Below are 22,283 nucleotides of genomic sequence, written 5' to 3' on the forward strand. Positions count from 1 at the left end.
CTGTAGAAAACTAAAACACGTCAGCTTCTTGTTCAAAAAACTGTCAAATCTGAGCGGCAGCCCCTCAGAGTGATTTGGGCTCTGTGGTCAACTGTGGCCCATTGACATCCATAGCCTCCAGCTGGTCCATGAAGAAAGAAAGTTTTCTGAAAAGCCCTGCCCAGAAGGCTTTGTATCCTTCTGCTCATTTTCTACCCAGGAGTAGCCACATATGGATCTCAGGATCCCAGGTCTGGGAACACAGCCTGGCAGAACAGTCACCTCCCAGCAGAAACTCTGCTCAGGAGAACATACACTTCTAAATGGACACTTATCCCTGGTGCTCACCTTTGTCAGAGATGTCCAGCTGTCTTTAAGGGGACATTCTGTACACAGAAGACTGTTAGCATCAGCATGACCCGAGTGATGACCCGAGTGATGTCCCGGAAGATCTGCTGATCCAGTCAGATGAAGTTGACCATGGTGTAGACAGAGACTAGTCATTATCTCTGTGTCAGGAAGTATTTAGGACAAAGATGAGTTAAGTCCATGTAGCATGTATGTGGTTAATTGTCCAATTGGATAAATGCAGTTAACAAATTATTACAGTGTGTAATTAAGGTATTTATATTTATTTAAAAATATTTTATTTACTTATTTTTAGAGAGAGGGGGAGGGAGGGAGAAAGAGAGGGAGAGAAACATTGATGTGAGACAGAAACATCACTTAGTTGCCTCTCATACATACCCCCAGCAGGACTGAACCTACAACCTAGGTATGTGCCCTGAGCAGGAATCAAACCCGTGAACATTTGCTTTGTGGGACAACGCCCAACCAACTGAACCACACTAGTCAGGGCTAATTAAGGTATTTTTAAACCAAGAGACCATTTTTTTAAAGCAGATTTTGGTTACAGAAAAATTGAGCAGTAAGTACAGACTGTCCCCATAAGCTCTAGCTCCTCACAAAAAGTTTCTCCTGTTATTTACATCTTGTCTATGTGACAATTGATAAAGCAATATTGATGCATAGTATTAAGTAAATTTACATTTGGGTTCAATCTTTGTGTTGTTCAGGTCTGACAGGTTTTGGTAAAAGCATATTTTCCATGAGGGTGTCACCCAGAGTAGTTTCACTGCTCTAAAATCCTCTGCGGTCCTCCTGTTCATCTCCCACCTCAGCCCTGACAACTACTGATATTTTACTGCCTCTAGTTTTACCTTTTCCAGAATGTCATGGAGTTGAACTCATATAGTATGTAGCTTTTTCTGATTGGCTTCACTTTGTAACATGCATTTAAGTGTCCATGATGTCTTTTCATGGCTTGACAGCTCTTTTTTTTTTTTTGGTGCTGAATAATATTCCATTGTCTAGATGGACCCCCGTGTATTTGCCCATTCACCTACTGAAGGGCATATTGGCTGCTCTCAAGTTCTGGCAATTATAAATAAACCTGCTGTAAACACCCACTTGCAGGTTTTTATGTGACTTAAGTTTTCAGTTTTTAGGGTAAATACCAAGAAATACGGTTTCCAGAACATATGGTAAAAGTATATTTAGTTTTGTAAGAAACCTACCAAACAGTCTTCTAGAGTGGCTATGCCATCTTATATTCCCACCAGCAATAAATGAGAGTTCCCGTGGCTCCACATCCTTCAAAGACTTGGCTTGAGGACCTGCACAAAGCTGATAGCAAGGCTTCCCCATTAAGAGGTCCCATAGCTCAGAGAATTGCATTTACTAATGGCATTTCCCCATCTATTCAGTGATGTGCAAGCTATTTCATAGTCATCATAGCATTTAATCATCTCAGCGGCCTGCTGGACACTTGCTATTATTTCTCATTTACTGATAAGAAACTGAAGACTGGGGAGGTTATGTAACTTTAAGAAGATCACAGCCAGCCAAAATCAGAAGCTGAAACTTGGGTTTGGCTGACTCTGGAGCCCATGCACTTCCCACTAGGAATGCTCTTTGTGTGTCATCAACACTACTCACATCGAAGTGCCTCTGGGCCATTCTATGCCCTGCTGAGTTGTATGGGGTTAATTGCCTAAAATAAGAAGGGAAAAGAAATAGAGAGGAGGAAAAGAAAAAAATAGATCACACTTGGGAGGCCATAGTACCAACATAATAAACAAACAGATTTAAAAAATCAACAAAGAGCAATCATGAAATCCAAGGTTAATCATGTGTATACCTCGACCAGGGCAAGGTGGACAGGGCCCTATATTTTGTCATTAAAAGCACTAAGGATGCCAGAAGTTACTGTATTAACAGCTTCTCATTTCCCACAGGAAGCAGTGGAATTATAATTAAAGAAAAAAAGCTTAGACCATTGCTAACTTCTGATTTGAGCATCTTTAATTTTGGTTATTTCCCCTGGCTCCTTTACTCATTGCCCTAGATCTTTCCTTAATATTTAAAAATCTGCATGGCAGTTTATATAAAACCTTCACAACCACTTCCAGCTAATTTAAAAAGCATTAGGAGTGGAGGCATGTGCAGACTTTGCATTTGGTTGCTGGGGAAGGGCCAGCAAACAGGATGAGCCTTGGGGGTGGGAGCTCCTATAGGGTCTGAGGAACAAGCAGTTTGTATGGACACCTTACCTACTAGAGTCGAGGTGACTTTAGGGATAATGAGGGGTGGGGACAGAAGTTTCAGGTGTCGAATCTACAGTCACACTTCCTGACACAAAGCGGGAGGAGACACCAAATCCCAGGGGATGAATGAGGTTCAGGATGAGGTGTTTCCTGGGTAGCACATGACTGCAGGCTGTGACAAACCTTGGGCCTAATGTTACACTGGCTAGCCATGTCCCAGGTGAGCACTGTGTCTGATGGATGGCTGGGAAACCAGCTAAGACCTTGGAACAGCACATCAATTACTTAGATGTCCAGAATCCATGTTCAGAAGAGGCCACACACCCTTAAAATACAAGGAAGGGATGACATGAAGAGTTGGAACAGTGCATGATAGAAAGAGAGTGAGGGCTTCTGTGGGAATAGGAAGGAGTGAGAGAAATAGGGGCACATACAGCCCTAGGGCCCTGTCTGTCCTCAGCATCAGGTCTGTCCAAGGGCTGCTTGTCGATCTAGGCGTCTTTGGGTTCTGGCTTAGCCCCAAAGCAGAGTCTTCAGGCTGTATTGTAGCTCTGGGCACAAGTGCTCCCAGGAGCAGGCAGGTTTTTGCTGGGACATGAATGGAAGACTGGATTCCTGGAACCCCATTTCCTTTGTCAATCTGTCAGAGGTTTCCCAGTGACATCAACACCTGTTGCTTGTTCTGTCTCCTGAGGCTTCTCAGGGTCTGCTCTGTCCCAGGTATCCAGGTCCTCCTACAGGCAAATACACACCTTTCACTCCCAGGACAACTTCAAATGCTGTGCCAGCATCAGCCTCTCTGACAGCAGGGATTCTGATGTTTATTCCAAATCTGCTCTTTTGCATTGTGTTTCATTTTGTAAAGGCCCCAGAGCATGGGAAATGTATAAATCCACAAGTAGATGTGGGCTATCAGTAAACTTCCATCATTCTGAATTAACATTTTCAATAATCTGAGACGTCAAGACAGTCAGCATTTAATGACACCCCATCGAACAAATACTATCATAACTATTTGGCATCTGTTCAGTCAACTGAATTCTATCACCAGTTTGATAAACCCATTTCTTCAGGAGTCATATTGTTCCTTTTGGCAAAGATCTGAGATATAACTTTCAGAATTTGTGTAACCCCTATTGTAATCTACTAGAAGCATAGAGTATTTTTTGTTATTTTTATAGAAGTAATATCTGCATTAGCAATAGAATTCAGGAAATGGTTTTGCATTTATAGTACATACATTTGTATGAGAAATTATTTGCATAGATTGTCCCAAATAGGATTTAATTGGAAACCATAGATTTCATGGTCTTGTCTCATTGGAAAGTTCAGGGCAATGAATCAAACATTAAATTAAATGTCACATGATAATTAGTCAGGTACTATGAGCTTAGAGCTAAGATCTGTCTGACTCGTTTCTGTAGGTAATCTGGAATGAAACACGTGTTTTATGAAGGCTATAAAGCACAAGAACATTTCACTTACCTATTTATTTAAGAACTACACAGATATTAAAATTTGGTATGTTCAACTCAACTCAGACATCACACAATGCAAGCAAAACTACACACTAATTACAAATGGGGTTCTTTGTAAACATCTTTGCTAATAAAAACATTTTCATTTGGTAAATAGTACCAGAGATAGTCATAGGAAAATAAATCATGCATTTATAAACTGCAATTGCCTAAAAGAAGCAAACTAAGCAATTTTCTGATCTCTACTGGAACTGAGTGATCCCTGTTTCCCCAGCTGAATATTTAAAAGGTTATTTACCATAATTAGAAGGTACTTGACAGTTTAAGTAGCCCACACTTAGCAGGTTTCAAAATAGGGCCTAAATTATTTGTTGCCAGCCCTTTAGATAAACAAACATCAAGTGACACTCATTTCTCTAAAAAAGCCACAAATTTGAGGCATTTCTGCAATGCCCTACATGATTTCCAAATGTGATAAAATTCTGATTTTCATTTGTATCAATCCTCTTCTTGAACTTCACATGAACTATCTCTCCAAATTAATAATCTTTCACAAAAACAATCCTAAAGCTGTAGATAGAAAAACTCAGCACCTCCCACCCCCCAAAGTGGACTGGGGCCTCACCTTGTGGCTCTACTGGCAACATGTTGAACTGAAACATGTGTTCAGTTCCCTTGGTGACAAGGACTCTGTCTTTGACCACACTTTCTTTGGTCAGGCTTGCTTCTGAACCAGGCCTAGTCCTGCCAAGCCCAGTTTTACCTTTTACCAAGAGTGCTGCTAACTAAGCCATTTTATAGGGAATTCCTAACCCTATTGTGATCATGATGCCCAGCCAAGGCTCCTCTTCTCTGACCCTTGGCACTTAACAGAGCTCCTCTTAGTAAAGTGATTTCATAATATTTTGGTTTTTAAAACTATACACTTACATATTTTTAATATATTATATATTATATAAATTTTATGTGTATATATGTCTATAGATTTTATATATATACTTACTTAATTATTAACTATAAATTAACTAAAATTACTTATCTTGTAAGTAGCAATTTACTATTAAAATCTGAGTCTTAGACTATCTTAAGGGAGGGTTTATAAACTTTTTTCTTAAGGGAAATAGTTGTGAAACAAACACATTGAAACAAGAAGCAGCATTCAATGATGAATGTTTCAAAGTAATTTGTGCACCTTTCATTAGAAGTGAAAAAACTAAAAAAGCAATGTAGCTTATTGCACAGGCTGCATCTGAGATGCTTGTTTATAATAAAATAGCACAAGGAGAGCACAATAGACTGAGGTTAAACAGCACAGGTCATGGTGTTGACACTGTAAGATGATGAACAAAAATGTAAAGGCCTCGATTCCATTGATTATGTGGCACTGGTCATTGCTACCATTTGCTGAGCACTATCTGTATGCAGGGCTGGACCGGCAGCTGGTTCACAGGGCAGCATGTGGGCACTGAGGTCCACTGGGCTGTGTCCTGGCTCAACCACTTGGGATGTGATCTTAGGAAGTGTCCTAACTTCCCTGAGCTTCCATCACACCCCCTTGTAAAATAAAAACAATAGGACTATTATGTTTTAGGGTTATTCAATGAATTACAACTTAGAACAGTAAATATAAATATCTGTTATGTGTGAAAAATATACAAAAACAATGTATCAACAGTCTGGATAAAGTTCTGTAGGAGAATTTTTAGCCACTGCAGTTGAATGAAGTCGAATGTGAGGTGAGAAGGAAGACAGAAAGCACAAAGGAGCCACCCCATTGGCGGGTTGCCCATAAATCTGCTCTCATGTGTGTAAGCCTGCTTTTCACAGCGCTGTTTCTTTCTCTGCCTCAGAACAAATGATTCTTTGAAATACCCATATTTTAAACCCCTCGTGCTAGAAAACTGGCAAGTGTGGTAGCCCAGCAGCTTCAGATGTATGAGCCCTAAGTTCCTCCCTGAGAGTAACTTTTAAGCTGGATTTCAGTGAGCTGGTTTCATGGTGCTTGCGCTGGTTGCAATGGCTTGGTGGATTTCCTCAGCTGGCATTTTGTAAGGTTTTAGAGGTACTCTGTTGTTCAGTAAGTGGCACTTTTCATAACATGGGTTTGACCAATACTGAGCTGGCCTGAAGTAAAAAGTCAGAGACAAAAGTTTATACAAGCTAATATGCAATTGTGACATTTATGGTTTGATAAACTGCACAAAAAATGTTTAACCCAAGGCCTTGAGTTATTTGTGCCTATCCTTGGCTCATATGTCAGTTGGAAAGGCTGAAGAGTGTGTTGGTTTTGATTTCTAGTCAATGGATCATTCCATGATATGTCTCCTAAATGGAACCAATCCCCAAGTTCACTTTCACTTACTGATTAGCTGCAAACATATAAAAGAGGCAAAATGCATCCTAGGATGCCTAGTATTTAAACAACGAACCAGGGAAAGTCCTCCAAAATCAGAAAGTGTCTCTGCTCTCTGTATGGTGACATCAGAAGCAAAGGGTCTCAGGTGGGATTCAGGGCTGTGTGCTGACTCTCACTCAGAGCCCTGAGATCTATGTGAGCTCATGCTCATTGCTAACACCCTCTGAGCCAGTTTCCTCATTTCTGACAACTGAGATCATAATGATACCATTTTCAAAGGATGGTGTGAACAGTGTCTAATACAAGAGGTTGCACTTAGTAGATGTTCGGGAAATAGGAAAGGATCATTGGCTCCGGCAACCTGAGTGGTTTCTGAGTTGAGAGCCCTGCTCCCCGTGCCTCCCAGAGGAGACAGCTGTCACAGGGCAGGCGTGACGCTGTCCACTGTGAATGGCAGCTCCAGAGGCAAGGGACTTCTGACTTCCCTATGGATTAGGCTGCTTTGAATCTTCTTAAACTTGGAACAAAATGCACATTCTTGAAGCTTAATGGCTTACGCATAGGTGAAGACACATGTCAGGGGATGTATGAGCACAACTGCTCACGTTGGAAAAACGCCGTGTGGTTGGGTGGATTTCTAGCTTCTGAATCACCATTGGGCACACAATGCTCTGGGTTACAGGATCCTATGTGCACAATGACACACACATGACATTCAGAAGTCAAGAAAAGGTGTGACACCCAATGAACTGATTACATATGTCATTGGGGAATTATTAGGGAGTCACTGAAACCCACTGTTACCACAGAAGACAAGAAGAAGACAGAAGATTCTTAGGGCCTGGACCCTCCTCTGTGCTCTGGTCACTGACCCGAGGCCATAATTCCCCAGAGCCACTGCATCCACAACAGGGCTTCCTTGGGTAAGCCCAGTGCACGGCACTCTGACTTTTATAGACTTGGGTCTTTTCTTTGAAAGCTCATAGAAATTTCACGGTGAGATGTGTGAAGCACACTCCACCACTTAAAAAGAAATAGTCCATCTGTTTTCATAACATATCTCAGAATTACAGATGACAATATTATCGGTTAAATGGCCCGTAGTTTTTTTCCCCTCATTTTTTACTTCAGTTTTTGAGGAGTTTAACAGGAACAAAACAGGTCTTAGAAACATTCAGGTGATTATTTTGAAAGTTTCCAACTAAAGTTGCAGATGTAACCATTCTACACTTCGGCAGCATGATTTTTTTTAGTATTAAAATACTTGAATGGGTGAAACAAATTTGTTCAAATGAGGCCAACAATCTTTTTCTACATAGGAGACTGTGCTGGAATGAGTAACCTGGGTGGCCATGCTACAGTGATGAGGATGCTGCCAGGTGTGTGGATGGGCTTGTCAGCCACATCCTGGGTGGGACTGAGGCAGATGGGAGCCTCATAGGGAAGGTAACCCACAGGATGGGGCTCTATGGGTCAGAAAGTAGGGAAAGCTCCAAGGTCACATTATTCCCAGGGAAGATCTCTCCCTCACCTACTCAACACATCTTGATGCCAAGCTTTACAAAGGTTGCTGTCTACTGACCGTTGGACTCAGTTTTCACCTTAAAAAAATTCTCAAGTGAAACCATTCACTTTTGTAATTCAACAACTACCAAACAGACCTTGGGGGTGACCTTCCCTACTGGAACCCTTTCCATGGCTCCAGCACAGTTAGAAAGTTCCAGACTTCATGATGAGGAGCTCACTTTTTTTTTTAAGAAGCACCTTCACTGGCAGGTAAATTCAACTTTAAAATTCTCAGGAGCAGCGTTGGTCTCTGCAGTAACTGGGTTTCTGTCCCTCCTGTTTCCTGGCTGCTCTAACACTTGAAGGCTGCATTCCTCTCTCCCCCCTGAACCTCCTGTCCTCACACCCAGTCCCATCTTGTGTTACATCCCTGGTGCTCCACAGCTCCTGTTCACCTCCTGTTCTTGGCCAATGCCCCCCCACCCCGACTGGTCCTTATACCTGGCCCGACTGAGCTGAGTGTCCTCTCAGTGGTACCAACCAGCAAGGGAAGAGTGTTTTCCATGTCTCTGGCTTCTACACACTCACTGAGCTTGGACCTAATTAAGTTCTCCCATCATTTCCCTGTCAGCATCTCTTAGTCACGATTTGGGGCAGTTCTAACAATAAGAAGCACACGTCCTGTGTTATATTTTCAGAGAGGTCACTTTCAACAACAAAATGGGACACTTGCTGTTTCTTCTTTCTAAAGAGGACTCAGGCCATGAAAAGATGAAGGGCAGAGAGGAGCGGTCCTTGTCATTTATCCTCAGAGGCAGGGTGACCCTTTGTCCCAGGTTGCCTGGGACAGTCCCAGTTTATGCCAATTTTCCTGGCATCATTATTAATAGCGCTCTCATTCACTTTTAGGAGTGCCCTGGTTTGGATGATAAATTATATGAGTGCCCTATTTTGAGGAGACCTGTGCCATGTGCCACCATGGCAAAGACGTCTTCATTTCCCTCGCTCTGTCCTGTTGTCAGACACATATATTTCCCAGAAGAGCTAACTAGACTTCTGCATAAATGGAATTACTAATGAGACATTTAGCCTTGTGCTATTATTTTGGCTTGAAACCTGTCCTGCCTGAATAGCTGATCATTGTCAAGGTGACAGGGTATCACTCAGGGAGGCTCCTAGACCCTTAAAATCTCATTGTGTGTAACCAGGTTAATTAAGGTGCTTTTATGTTAATATCTCATTACGGCCACTGAAAGGAGAGTTTCAGTTCTAATATTGGGATTAGTCCCTAATCCTGCTATTCTGAATTTCAGATGTTAGAGCCACAGATTATTCTAGCTCACATTCAACATAGAAGTCATGGTCCAGTTATATATTACTTAAGGAGAAAATGTTCAAACCAATCTATTACTTGAAATCAAACTCAAGAGATAGCTGTTATGTGGACAATTGGACAATTCCATTTCTCTTTAGTCACATGTTATTACTCTTATTTTCTACTTGATATTTTGTTAATGAGCCTCACTTCCCTCCTACTCGCAAATGTTTGAAGGTAGAAATCCCTCCTGCATCCACACTGAACAAAAGCAGGTGTTCTGAAAAAGCTGCATGGTATCAAGTAAACATGCCAAATGCTGTCCCAATGCTGAGCCCAGCACCCCGGGCTCCCCTAAGTCCTACCTCTCTCCCTGCTTTCTTCAAACTCACTTATCTACACCTTCCTTTCTGTGCAAAATCCATAATTTAAACTGATTGGTGTTCTGGTCTTTTCCAGGACATACATCTTCACACTCTCTTCTTGACTCTGCCTTCTTCCTGCTCCCATAATCTTTATCTCCCTCTTCCATCGTTGCCCATCAGACTTCCATGCACACAGAAGGACTAGTCCAGCTTCCTCCATAATGACTTGAGTGATTGTCTTAACCACGGCTATTGCGTTAACCTGGCAGGACTTCTGAAATCATGCATACACCATTTATTTCACACAAGGCTGTTGTTTGTGTATGTGTGAGCTTGCAAAAGGAAAGCTAGAGCCGCTGTACTTTCTCATCATTATATGCCAAAAATGCCCATGAAAATGCACTGCATGAGGGGATGAGAGAATGAGAGAAAGAGAGAAGTGATTTATCACTGTATTAGACAAAAGTCTTCTTCCATCTATTTCCTCCTGCAAAGTTCCAGGACCATGTTGCTTTCTCAGGTCACTGTGGGTATGCTGGGATGAAACAACTCACAGGGGTCCCTTGCCAGATGTAACTCAATACAGCAAGTGCCTCTGGGCTAAGCTTGGCAATGGGGTGAGTTTTCAAGACAGACAAATGTTTTTTAAAAAATAAAAACTCTTCCATTCTATGAACTCCATAACTGTGGATTGTACCTGCGTGATCGTATAATAATCTTAATTTTCCTTTTGCCAGAAGAACATAGTACTCCCAGGCAAATGGTGATATCTGAGTGTCTATTTACTAGGGTTAGGGACCCTCTCCCCTGGAAGCATGACTTAAAAATGGCCCTGAGAGAAGTGGACAACATCAGGTTTCTTGACACTCCCTGACTAGAAATAATGTGAAACTAGAGCAGCTCCACTTCAGGAATACAGCACAGTCTTCTAATCATTGTGATTGTAAAGAAGTCAACTGATTTAGTTTGTTCAGGAAGAAGAAATTTACTTCATAGTAGCAATGAAACAATTTTTATGTCTGAGCCATGCAGATCTGAATAAATGTTGCATCAGTCTGTTTCCTCAGAGCAGCCCACTCTCAGCCAGACCACACATGACATGACATTTCACCTCCCTTTACCCAACAAGTTGTGTAAGAAAATTCCCAGAGACATATTACTATCATTGTGACTACCTCATTGTCTCTGTTACAAGAAAGTCCAGAATATAAAGAGTCACAGCAATATAGTTTAAACAAAACCTAAAAAAGGCCTAACCCAGGAATTAGGACACACAGATTCTAGTCCAGGGTCTGCAATAAATAATCTGTGTCTTTGGGCAAATTGTTTGGCCTCAGGGTCATCTTATCTGCAGCTGTAAAATGAGGTGATTAAATTGGGCCATCCAGGGGTTTCCAAGAGCCCCACTGTCCTGCAGTTCTCCAGTGAGGTGATGCTCTCAAAGATCCCATGGTTTCATGTGGGGTTTCTGTTACCCCACACAGCCACTTGTCACCTTTGTAATGGGGTCCGGTCACATTTATTTCATGTGCAATGCATATCCCGTAGTCTTAGATATCTGGTTTAATTCCCTGCAAGTAACCCTCCTGGTCACTGAATCCCAAGTAAAAGGGCAGGAAATGGAAGTCATGATTCAAGGGCATGTGGATACATTACAGGAGAAAGCAGCTTTAGCATTAATGAGCAGAAGACATCCCCAGGATGGATCATGCTGGGGACAGGAGGTGATGGCAAGATGAGGTTCCCTAAGCATTGGTGCTCTCAGCCAGAACACAACATTCTTCCTTCTAACAGACAAATAGCTATGTTCCATGCAGCACCCCAGTGTGAACATACAGAGACATTTAAAACAGATTCCAAAGCACTTCTCCCATATTGTCCTTTCCCCTGACTATAAAGGAAGAGCTGGAGTCAGTCATGTGCAAAATGAGTAGACTGGAACTTTAGGACAATGGAGAGAGCATGGATGTCTAATCAGCAGGCAGACAGTCTCCATCAATCAAGAGAACAAGCTTAAAGATCTGCTGTGCATGATTGTGACAATTGTTGACGGTACTGTATGGTGCACTTACAAATTTGTTAAGTTGGTAGATCTCATAGTAAGTGTTCTTACCATAATAAAATAAAATAAAATAAAATTAAAAAAAAGAGCATGAAGTATCAAAGATAGAGCCTTCAGGATGAAGTTGGTGGAATATTGATGTTGGTAGAGACTGAATCATGCATGAGGACCAACCGAGTTATGCACAGAGGTCTGGTTTCTCTTCAGTGTTGTCTAGAAAGCCATATAGTCACAATCGGATTATTCATGAAATGAGCAATTAATAAAGGAAGCAGCCTGGCAAACAAGGTGCAAAGGGCATCATCTGCCGAAGGTCTGTCTTAAAAATTAACCAATCACACAAACAAAAAACTATGACCTAATATAAAAAAAATCCCATTTAGTGTTAGGAAGTTGCTTTGCTTTTGCCCCAGGTTCATCAGTCCCTCCTATTTCACCTCAAGTTAAGTGAGGTCAGGCATAGTTTCTAAGCGCCAGCATGAGCTCTAGTGCAACGTCATTACAGCAAACTGCTTCTTCGAGTTAAAACATGCCATGTGACATTTACAGCCTCTACCACGAAGAGGAGAAGCCCCATGTCTGCACTCTTCTAACCCTGTCTGCCACATGCATCTCTCTAGGGGTTGAGAGCATTAGATGTGATTCTAAGACATTTAAATTGCACATATTTAACTAAAATGGAAGAATATTCAGATCAATGTGTGATGGTTCTCTTTGCATTTAGAATTATTGTGACCAGTACCTGGGAAGGAAGAGGCTGCTAAAAGGTGTGTTGGCCAACAATCAATACAGCTATTTAAAATGTAGTCTGCCTGTTTAGGACCAAAAGAGGACTATGAAATTGGGTTTATGAAGCATATTGTTTTTGAATGTTATAATCAGTCATAGGTTTATTTGAGTGCAAATAGATGATTAACATTATATACATAATTTTGTATGATTTCATTTTCTTATGGGCTATAGATACATCATCCTAGTTCACAGATGATGAGAGTGGGGTATTGTTCCAGGGTACATTACTAACAAATGGTGGCACTAGAATTAATTTCAAGGCATGTCTGACCCCAAATACAATATACACTTCATTTTGACTCATGCATTTCTTGGTTTTAAATTAAACTTATTTTTGAGAATATTAAAGTTGTTTCTTGTGTGGAATCCAAACTGACCAGGCTGATGGCACTTTTAGATCATGGTTGTTGAAGGAGAAACCAGGATATGGAAAGAAGGACACCATACGTTGACTCCCATTAACAATTTTGAATTTGTTTCCAAACAAGGAAAAGGGGTGCGCATCATCTAGATTCAGAGTTTGCCGCCTTTAATTGTGTGGCTAGAAACAACTTTCACTTATGGGATGATAAGAAGCTTGCAACTCAGAGATGTGTTCCTTGGTGTTGACGCCACACCCAGAGCCAACAGGTCAGAGGCAAAGAACAGAGTCAGTTTTTTCTCAGATCCACCCTTGTCTTTGGGCCCGGGATAGATATTGGCAGGGGTTGAGAGGGAGCACTTGATGTTTTAATACCAGCTGTATCAATTTGCTCACATGGAGCCAAGACTGAGCATAACAAAGTATTTTATTGGGTTAACTATACAACTATCCTATTTTGAAATAAAAGAAGAGAGAAAAAGACATCATGACCATCACAAAAAAAAAATTGTAGTGGGAAGTGATAGCTCAGTTTGCATGAGCAGAGAAATTCAGTAAGACCAATGGTAATATCAGAACATGGTGGGGAAATGTCACCACGTTGGCAGGTGGTTAATGCTTTCTATGACAGTGGCTCTGCAGTGTAAGAAGGCACTGCTTTGAACTGGGCTGTTTGAAAAGGATTCTATAGAGAGTGAGTTAGGTGAGCATGGAAACCTCTTTCCCTGTGTAAAAATCCAAGAACTTCGTGTGGGAGTGTATGTGTTATATTCTAATAGTCCCAAATAATGTTTTTCTGAAATCTATATAAATATAGAATAATAGATTTCTTTTGGAGACATTTTTTGAGAAGGAAGGTTTTTATTGAAAAACTTCCAGAACCTCCAAGAAACCCTAAAAGAATGTTTTAGAAGCAGAGAATCAGTAAATGCAAAGTGTTTGTCATAAGATTTAAAGTAGAATTTTGTGCTGAGAATATATATGTCCATATGTGTACAGTGTCATGCCACTTAAGGCTGTGAATATGTTCTGAGAAATGTGTCCTTAGGTGATTTCGTCATGTGAACATCAGAGAGTGTACTTACATACATCTAGATGGTATAGTCTACTACACAGCTAGGCCATATGGTATAATACAACATCATATATGTGGTTTGTCATTGAACCACATGACTGAAACATCATTATTTGGTGAATGACTATTATGTGTGCATAGTTATTTATATGTACATATATTTACATTACATATATGTATATGTATCTCTTATTTCAGTGAAGAGTTAGGGGAATATAATAATGACTATGGGGCACTTTCTTTTATATATATATATATTTAGACATTACCAGACATAAGCATGAGAACTTCAGAACTATATTACAAAATATTCTAGGTTTTCCTTAACTGAAGTTTTATCTATTCATCTGTCCAAGTGGGAATAGCTTTTTACCACTTTTTAATGACCCTTATGCCAAACACCCTTGATTATTTTATATACTGTAATCTATTGTTTTGCTTTTAACTATTAAACTGTGTTGAGACAGGTTAGGTTTAGGCAATCCGTAAATGCTAATTTCTCCAAAAGGTTTTTGAGTCTGAGAAGCTAGGATAGAGGTTCTTTATGACTGAGCAACAGAATTGACCCAGAAACCAATGAAAGCAGTCAGTTTTAGGTCAGGTTTCTTTCTCTTGCAGACAGGCAGGTGGAGGTCGTGAGAAGGAGGGAGAGGAGATGAAAGGCAGCACCACATCTAGCCCATGGACAAGAAATGATGTAGTTTCAAGAACCCAGCTAGATGGATTCTAAACCACATGCATGTACTGAAGAGATTCTTGAATAAAATAATATATTTACCTTCAAGTGCCTGATCTTTGAGAAAATTTAGAATTTCCTTTGGAACAAACTTTAATAAGTTATTTTTTCTCATAGAACTGAACCCCATAAATAACTCAAAGCCCTCACTATGGGTTTGCTTTCTATTTTCAAATGTGAACTAACCTTTCCCCCTTTGTGTGTGGTAGAAATTCAACAGAGGAAGGAGAGGAGACTGGGGAGCAAGATTTCACAATGTTTTAAATTATAAATACCAGCACTTCTTTAGAAAACCTACAAAAAGCCCTGTACAACCTCTTGCTAGCGAGAAGGGGTCTTGATGGGAATTATTATATAAAGTAAGGTAAAGTGTTTTGCAGGCTGGCTGGGTGTGGTGGATGGGGGCCTGGGACCCTGCATCGAAGGCTGAAGGAGCCCAGCTCCCTTCAGGGCAGGACCAGGGCTGCCCAGTAAATGCTGCATGGGTTTGACACTGCCCCCCTGTCCACACCCACTCATGGCTGCCCAACCTGCAGAGAATCATCTCCCTGAAGCTTTTTTCTTTTCCTTTTTAATCAAACACTTCTAAGTGAAATCAAATTCAGTGTTTGAGGGCTGTTAGACTTCTCACTGCCTCTGAAAATAGTCTCTACAAAAACAGAAAAGGAAACTCAAGGAAGCTAGTTAGTCAGGACAAGCACTTTAATTTGTGGGCTTGAGCTGATGGCTGGGTCATCGATCCACAAGTGTGGGAGTCACGGCGATGGGGACGTTCCTGTGGGCTGTGCAGATAGTTAAGTGAAATAAATGGCTTGGTTATAAACTGGTTGGAATCAATCAATTGAGTCGAACAAAGGGAGGATGATGTGCTGGGAAGTCACAACCAAATAGGTTTAAAGTCATCATAGTTTGAGAGGTACAGCTGTTGCAAGCTTTGGCAATCATGGAATTGATGAGCAGTTAATTTGCGTGAAACTAGAAAAAGGTTTAATGGTGTTGAGGTGACAAGAAACAAAAGCCATAGGGTGGTGAGGCCCCCATCCATCTTCAGAGAATAGCTGAGCATCTGTCATGTGGATGAACAGGGGAAGAGGACGAGGGATGAGGTGGGCTCCACTACAGGATTAGCATATGCACTTGGCACCTTAGTTTGTCTTTATATACATAGACTATTTTGGTAAAGTTGTGCCCATGGTGAGGTTGAAGATTCTGTCTCAGGCCATTCTACATAGTGGTCTCAGTGGCAATGTTATAATATTAATTATAATAGAATACTATTATTATGATAGTATTGTATTAACTATGTATGGTTTCATATGGGTACTACACTTGTAGGGGGAAATCATTTCGTAACATATATAAATGTCTTATCACTATGTTGTATACTTGAAACTAATATAATATTGTATGTCAACTGTAATTGAAAAATAAATTTGAAAAATAAAAATGCTATTATTATGTTACTATTAATACATGTTTATTGTTTCTCATTTTCCCACATAATGATAATTCAAAACAAGAGGTATAGTGAACTTCGACATTTGAAAGTTTTAGCTAATTAATCATGATTAATGCCTAAAATGGAGAAATTATTATTTTTTACATGTATTTATATCCTATTGCCTACTTTTTGTCTGCATTAAACACACCTAAACCTAAAGCCTGACTTCCCTTCCCCACCCCCCTGCCATGGCCATTTTGGCACTGTGCTGATTCCTCCGTGTGGGCTGCAGCAGAGGCTTCTCTCATATCTGTGTCCAGAAAGAGTTCCCTGAAAAGCTGAGTTATCTAGGAAACCATGATCTTGTCACGGCTGTCTGTGGGGCTTGATATTCTTTCCATAGTGGGGCTAAAAACAGTGACCTGAATGGATTGGACCCCAAAGCTTGTGTAATAATAAAGTTACTAAAAATAATAAAATAATAATAATTATAACAAATAAATAATAAAATAAAGTTGCTAAAATTTTAATTTAAAATTTGGTGCTAGGAAAACACCCACATCCTCTACCTTGATCAGTCTTATAAGATGGCAATATTATACATGTACTTCATAAAACAAAGTTGTAATAATCAATATAAACTGCATTGAATTATTTAAGTAATAATGTCATTCTCTGGTGGTGCATGGCCACTGCAGAGCACTTAGACACTTGGTGATGTGAAAGCTATCTCTCACCCCACTCACCCCAGCCATTTGCCTCCACTATTTTCCAGATTAATGACATTTGAATAAGAAAATATTAAAGTTACTCATGCATATAAAGTGACAGTTCTAAATAGAATGGTTTAATTGTTTGCATGTCACATGTGTCATTTAGATTCATAGCCTACTTTTAGAAAGGCTCTGAGCAGATGGCACATTGCTTATAATATCATGATTCTCTTCAAGTTTGTGGTAGAAGAATGTATCAAAGCCAAAGTTATTTCTAATAGACAATGTAATTTACCCTCACCACCACAAAAACCCTTAGGACTCTTAATTTTGTGGCAGGAAGATGTGAGGAAGTGACAACTCTGACTCTCACACAGATGTGGCCAGTGGAGAAATTGGAAGGGAGTTGAAGTTTAGGGAGGTGGCCACGGAAGGCCCTACCCTGCTCACACCTGGCTGGACACCTACTACCCCCCCTCCCCACACAAGTCAGGGGTAGTCTGGGCTTTCTCTGGACAAACTCTGGAGAGGTCCCTGCATTAGCAGCTCAGCAGGACAGTCCTAATCACCTCACCCACCCTGCCTCTGCCCTTCCACTGCTCTGTCCAGGGGGACCTGGTTCTAGCTTCCAAACTGTGAGGACTGTGGAGCCACAGGCTGTTTAAGGCCTGAGCCTTCTTTTAGATAACAGTTGAGTGCTGAGCTCTGGGCAGGGCTGGGTCTTTCCTAGAGATACCCGCCTTGTAAGACAGACTATATATTTGGGGACTTGGAAAAGATCAGGTGGAGTGAAAGCAAGGGACCCAGCTGGGGACCTTCCACACCCCTGCCCTTTGGTCCTGATACTCCATCCACATCAGCCTCACTTCCTCAGTCTACTCCTCCTGCAAAAAGAAAATGTAAAAAGCTAAGGTGATTACTTATTAAACCAATAGACTTAGAAATAAAAGGTAACTTCTAATCTACTGATTCAAATCGAGAGGGAAATTACAACATGAATTAGCATTGACCCTCATATTGTAGTGCTGGTTCCCATGCCCTTTCTGACACCACAGAATGTTTTTATGAGCCTTCATATTATTTTCACACCTGTTACTGAAGTTAAGACATAGTTAACTCTTTAAAAATATTTTAAAGTGAATAAATGTAATCATTGCAAATTGAAAACATATTTAAAAAGAATCAAAGTGTTTATATATACATTAAAAAATAAGTCGGTTTAGTTCTTCAGTGCTCCTCACCCTAGAAACAATATTGACAGTATCACCTTCCCTGAAGTCCTTTATGACAGAGGCTCATCTAGAATCACATGACACTTGATATAAAGAGGGGTCTCACAGTGGGCTCAGGAAGGCATCTGGGAAAATGTTCCCTATCAGTCCAGGTAGACCTGCCTCATTATTTTCATGGACACAGGTATTCATTCCACAGTGTGGGTGCATCATAATTCATTTAGCAGTCAGGCTTTCTCCAGCAAGTTTTTGCTCTCACAAGACAGGCCAAGATCAACATGCTATTCAAGGCCTTGTTTGTTGCATACATACATAAGTACGTAATATATGCTCATATATCAATATGTTAACATGGATGAGCTGAGACTCAGATTAAGTGGATTTCAGATTCTGGGGGAGTTAAATTGACCACAGAATGACATTCACAAGTGTGTAGGGGTGTATCCTCCGTATCTGAAGTGTTTGTTTTTAGATGCTATTGGAAATGCCACTGTTAAAGAAACAAAAACCTCCTTTGCAAAACCTGTTCACCTAAAACCGATACCAAAGAGCTGGTGGGTGTAAGAGGAAAACAATATATTTTGTATGCTAACATACTAGTAATTCTTGGACAAAAGGCTCTACAAAAAAGCCAAATGAAATGAGAGATTAATTTCCATTGAGAATTCACAGCTAATGCCACGGGGCTCTGCTGCTGCTCATGTTCCCCAGCTTGCAGGAACATGTGCAATGCTGAAGTTTAACTAATGATAGTTTCCTGCAAAAGACACAGAAACAGAAAGCCTTGTTTTGATACCTAATTAAATGCCAACAAGCTGTTTTGAATGTTAGCAATTTACAACATATCTGCTTCAGGATATTAAACACAATTGTCATGCGGTGGGGATTACAACTGACTCAAAGCATCCTTGATGTTAAGGAACAAAAGTGCTGGATGTGGCTGCAGACAGGGTGGTGAGTAGGGAATCCCGAGGCAGGAGTTTCAGAGCTCTGCTACCTGCGTTCAGTTAGTTACCTGTGTCAGAGAGCCAGAGATGGCCACTACTTTGCTAGCTCTGCTATGCAAGGTGTTCCTGAGGGCTAGTAAAAATGTGAGGGGAGAGAAGACAGGAGGGCGAGAGACAAGGTGAACGTCTGCTGTTGTCTCATTCTGCATCCTCACATAGAACATCACCCTTTCCTCACACTCCTGTCCAAGATCCCACCTATGGGTTGTGCTTCCTGGATATCCTGCACAGTCGTAGGCCTTCCACCAGTCTTGTCCCCACAGACACATGCAGTCTTTATCCCCGCCTCCTGCTCTCCAGTCTCACTCTTTTATGATACTTTCTCCAAGAGGCAGCCAAAGAATCTTTCCTAAATGCAGATCTGATCCTGGACGTCCAGTACCCTTGGATGAAGCCTGGCGTGTTTACCCCACCTGCCTCCCAGTCCCCACTCTGTGCCCCTTCCTTCCTCGTCTATGTCTTGATAAAAACACTGACAGTCCCTGAGCAGGTCTGCGTCATTATTCATCATGATGAGAGCAATCGAAGGGGTAAAGTTGAGCAAAATCGACCTCTCAGATGGTATATATGTCTGTAATTAACTGTTTTTCTATCAAGGACCACCTATAAGACATGCTTCCTCTGCTTGACTGCCGCGGGGTTGCAAACATTTTCTCCTTAACACTATAAACAAACAAACGAAATGGACCACAATGAAATGGACCATCAGGTTAAGTATGGCCAAAATACTTTCTCAGGCCCAGCAATAATAGTATTGAAGTCTTCTGATCTCCAGATTCTATATGACCTACCCCAACTAGTTGAATTTTGTTTTAGTTAGTATATAAGTTGAGATGAACAGAGTCATGCTGATGAAGCTGGTTTTCAGTCAATTTTCTTCCTCTTCCTATGTGTTTCCCTGAGTCCCTCAGCTTTCAGTCTCAGGAAGTTTCCCCAATCAGCAGAGAGCAGGATTGGACGTCACCACTGACACATGGCTGAGCCTCGCCAGCTCCAGTGGGTGAGCTCTCTGAGGGGTTTGCTAAACCTTTTATCTCTAATTAGGGAGCAAATGGATTGTCTACCGCTGATGGCTGTGGGGAGCCTGGGAAGCATAATCCCCTCGGATTTCTGACCTGCAAGGAGCCTTGGAAACAATCCATGCCCAGAGCCTCATTTTCCAGATGAAGAACCCGAGGTCTAAAGAGATAAGTGGCTTGTCAGGGTTGTGGGGCCTCAGCTCCTGGGAAAACCTGCTCAGTTACGGTGATGTGGCAGAATGGGTCAGCAGACCTGGAAAAACCCAAAGCCGTCCCATAATTCCTCCTGCTTTCTCTTCTTTCATGTTTGTCATCTTCCTATATAGTAAAAGGATAAAAAATATCACTCAACACAGTCAAATAAATAAGACATTTTTCTTACTGGTTGCCATTTGGAGTTACCTCACCTTGGAACAACCTGAAATACTGTCTCCAAATAGAAAAAATAATGGTAGAATCACAGGAAATATAATTCTTATAAATTATACTAAAATCTATTCATTTTTTAACATATTTGACTTTTGTAGCATGGAATAAATGTGTCAGAGTCAACATGCTCATAAAATAACCCCCTTTGGCAATACTGACCTGAGACCATCTCTGCAGAGGAAAAATAGATAAAAAGCTTACATTGACAGAAAATCGTCCCCAATTTTTAGTTTTATTGACAAAATATTAGAAATAACACTTTTCAGAAAGGATTCTGACATTGTCTAGTGTCCCTTTACTTCCCAAAATATTTTTAAAGAGTTGGGATTTAGCTGTGGCTCTCCTATAAATGTAGGCTGGTAATGTGATATCATCAGCCCACTTGAGAGGGTTCCCAGAGTGTGTGCCCGAGGACACTAGTCCAGAATGGCAGCCTGTGCTGCATAGAGAAATGAGTCTTTAGCTAAAGGACTTTAGGAGGACTTAAGCCTTTCTGTATTAAAAAATTTCTCAGAACCTTTACTACTCTAATCTAATGCATATCTTATGAGGATATGTAGCATGCAAATTTCCTTGTATTTATTTGATTTCTTTTTTTGTGTGTGTGTTCAGCTTTAACTCGAAAGAGTAAGTATTTCTCTAAAATATCCTGTACACTTTCACTTCGTGTATTACCTGCAAGGAAATACTGATTAAGGTTGGTGTAAAATTCAAGACTTTTGAAATCCATGCTTACTGTGAATAGCAAACCATTCATAGTAATGGTTCATAGAAACTTGAATAATATGATATTTAGCTAATTATTGTCTTGCCAACTATCAGGTAGAATATGCAATTAATCTTTTTCAGGGTCAATGGAGAATAAATAATGTAAATGCTTATTTTGTCTTCTGGATGCTAATTTTTTTCTTATGTGTTCTTTAATTGAACACAACTTGAGCCTTATGAACTGCGCATACAGACTACCACAACAGTTAATTGCACCTTCCTGTTCCTGAGAGTTTATCTGTGTGCTAAGCATAATGGACAAATGCAGTGGCATTTACTGGGGGGCTGCAGAGTCTGTGTCATTCTGCAGTTGGGTAAGCCAGGCTCATCTTATACATGGTCAGTATAAATAATCACAGTCAGCATTCTCATTGATCAAGCCTATTGAAGATATTTTAACTAGAGGGATCTGAAAGTAAGGTACATGTTGGGCAATCAGAGAAACAGGCCAAGTGCATCCACAGTTGTAGCCCAGCATTTGAAAGCAGACATGGTACCACGGGCGGGAGGGAGCTGCATAGAGAGAAGTGCAGCTTGAAGGGGAGGGTCCATCATTTCCAGTGAATGGTGAATGTCTCGGGGCAAAGTTTTCAAGTGTGCTTGCTTGTGGGCAGAAATCAGAGGAGTGTTTCCAGAGGGCATCACTCTTGCACCTGTGGGGCATGACCCTTGAATGTCAGCTAATGCACCTATGGGATTTGGTGAACCAGAAAGAGCACCAGAATGAGTACCAGAAGATCTTGTCAATAGGTCAGCTCAGACACAGCTGGGGGCCTGGGAAACACCATCTAACTTCTCTGGGCCTCAGTCTCTGCATCTGAAAGCAGAGATGCTAATGGCTCTGCACGTTGAGCACGAACCCACTCTCTTCTGCAGAGCAAGTTCTGTAGGAAGGCTGACCTGGGGCAGGTTGACCCTCTTCTGAACCTCAGCTTTCTCACTTGTGAGCAGGATAAAACTAGAAGGTGAAAAGTGCCCAGTAGACCCCACTCATGAAGCTTCCTGCTTTCTCCCCAGTAGGCCAGGCCTTGGGGTTTTCACCA

General features: G+C 41.0%; 1 protein-coding gene across 1 annotated transcript in view; it reads right to left on the bottom strand.

Annotated features, from left to right (window-relative positions):
• The window catches only part of ADARB2 (adenosine deaminase RNA specific B2 (inactive)), a 470,823-nt gene that overhangs the window by 410,985 nt on the left and 37,555 nt on the right, over positions 1–22,283 (bottom strand). The gene's annotated exons all lie outside the window — the stretch shown is intronic.

This window comes from Furipterus horrens, unplaced genomic scaffold (assembly GCF_987537825.1).
Source record: "Furipterus horrens unplaced genomic scaffold, mFurHor1.1.pri manual_scaffold_2, whole genome shotgun sequence".
Classification (NCBI taxonomy): Eukaryota; Metazoa; Chordata; class Mammalia; order Chiroptera; family Furipteridae; genus Furipterus; species Furipterus horrens.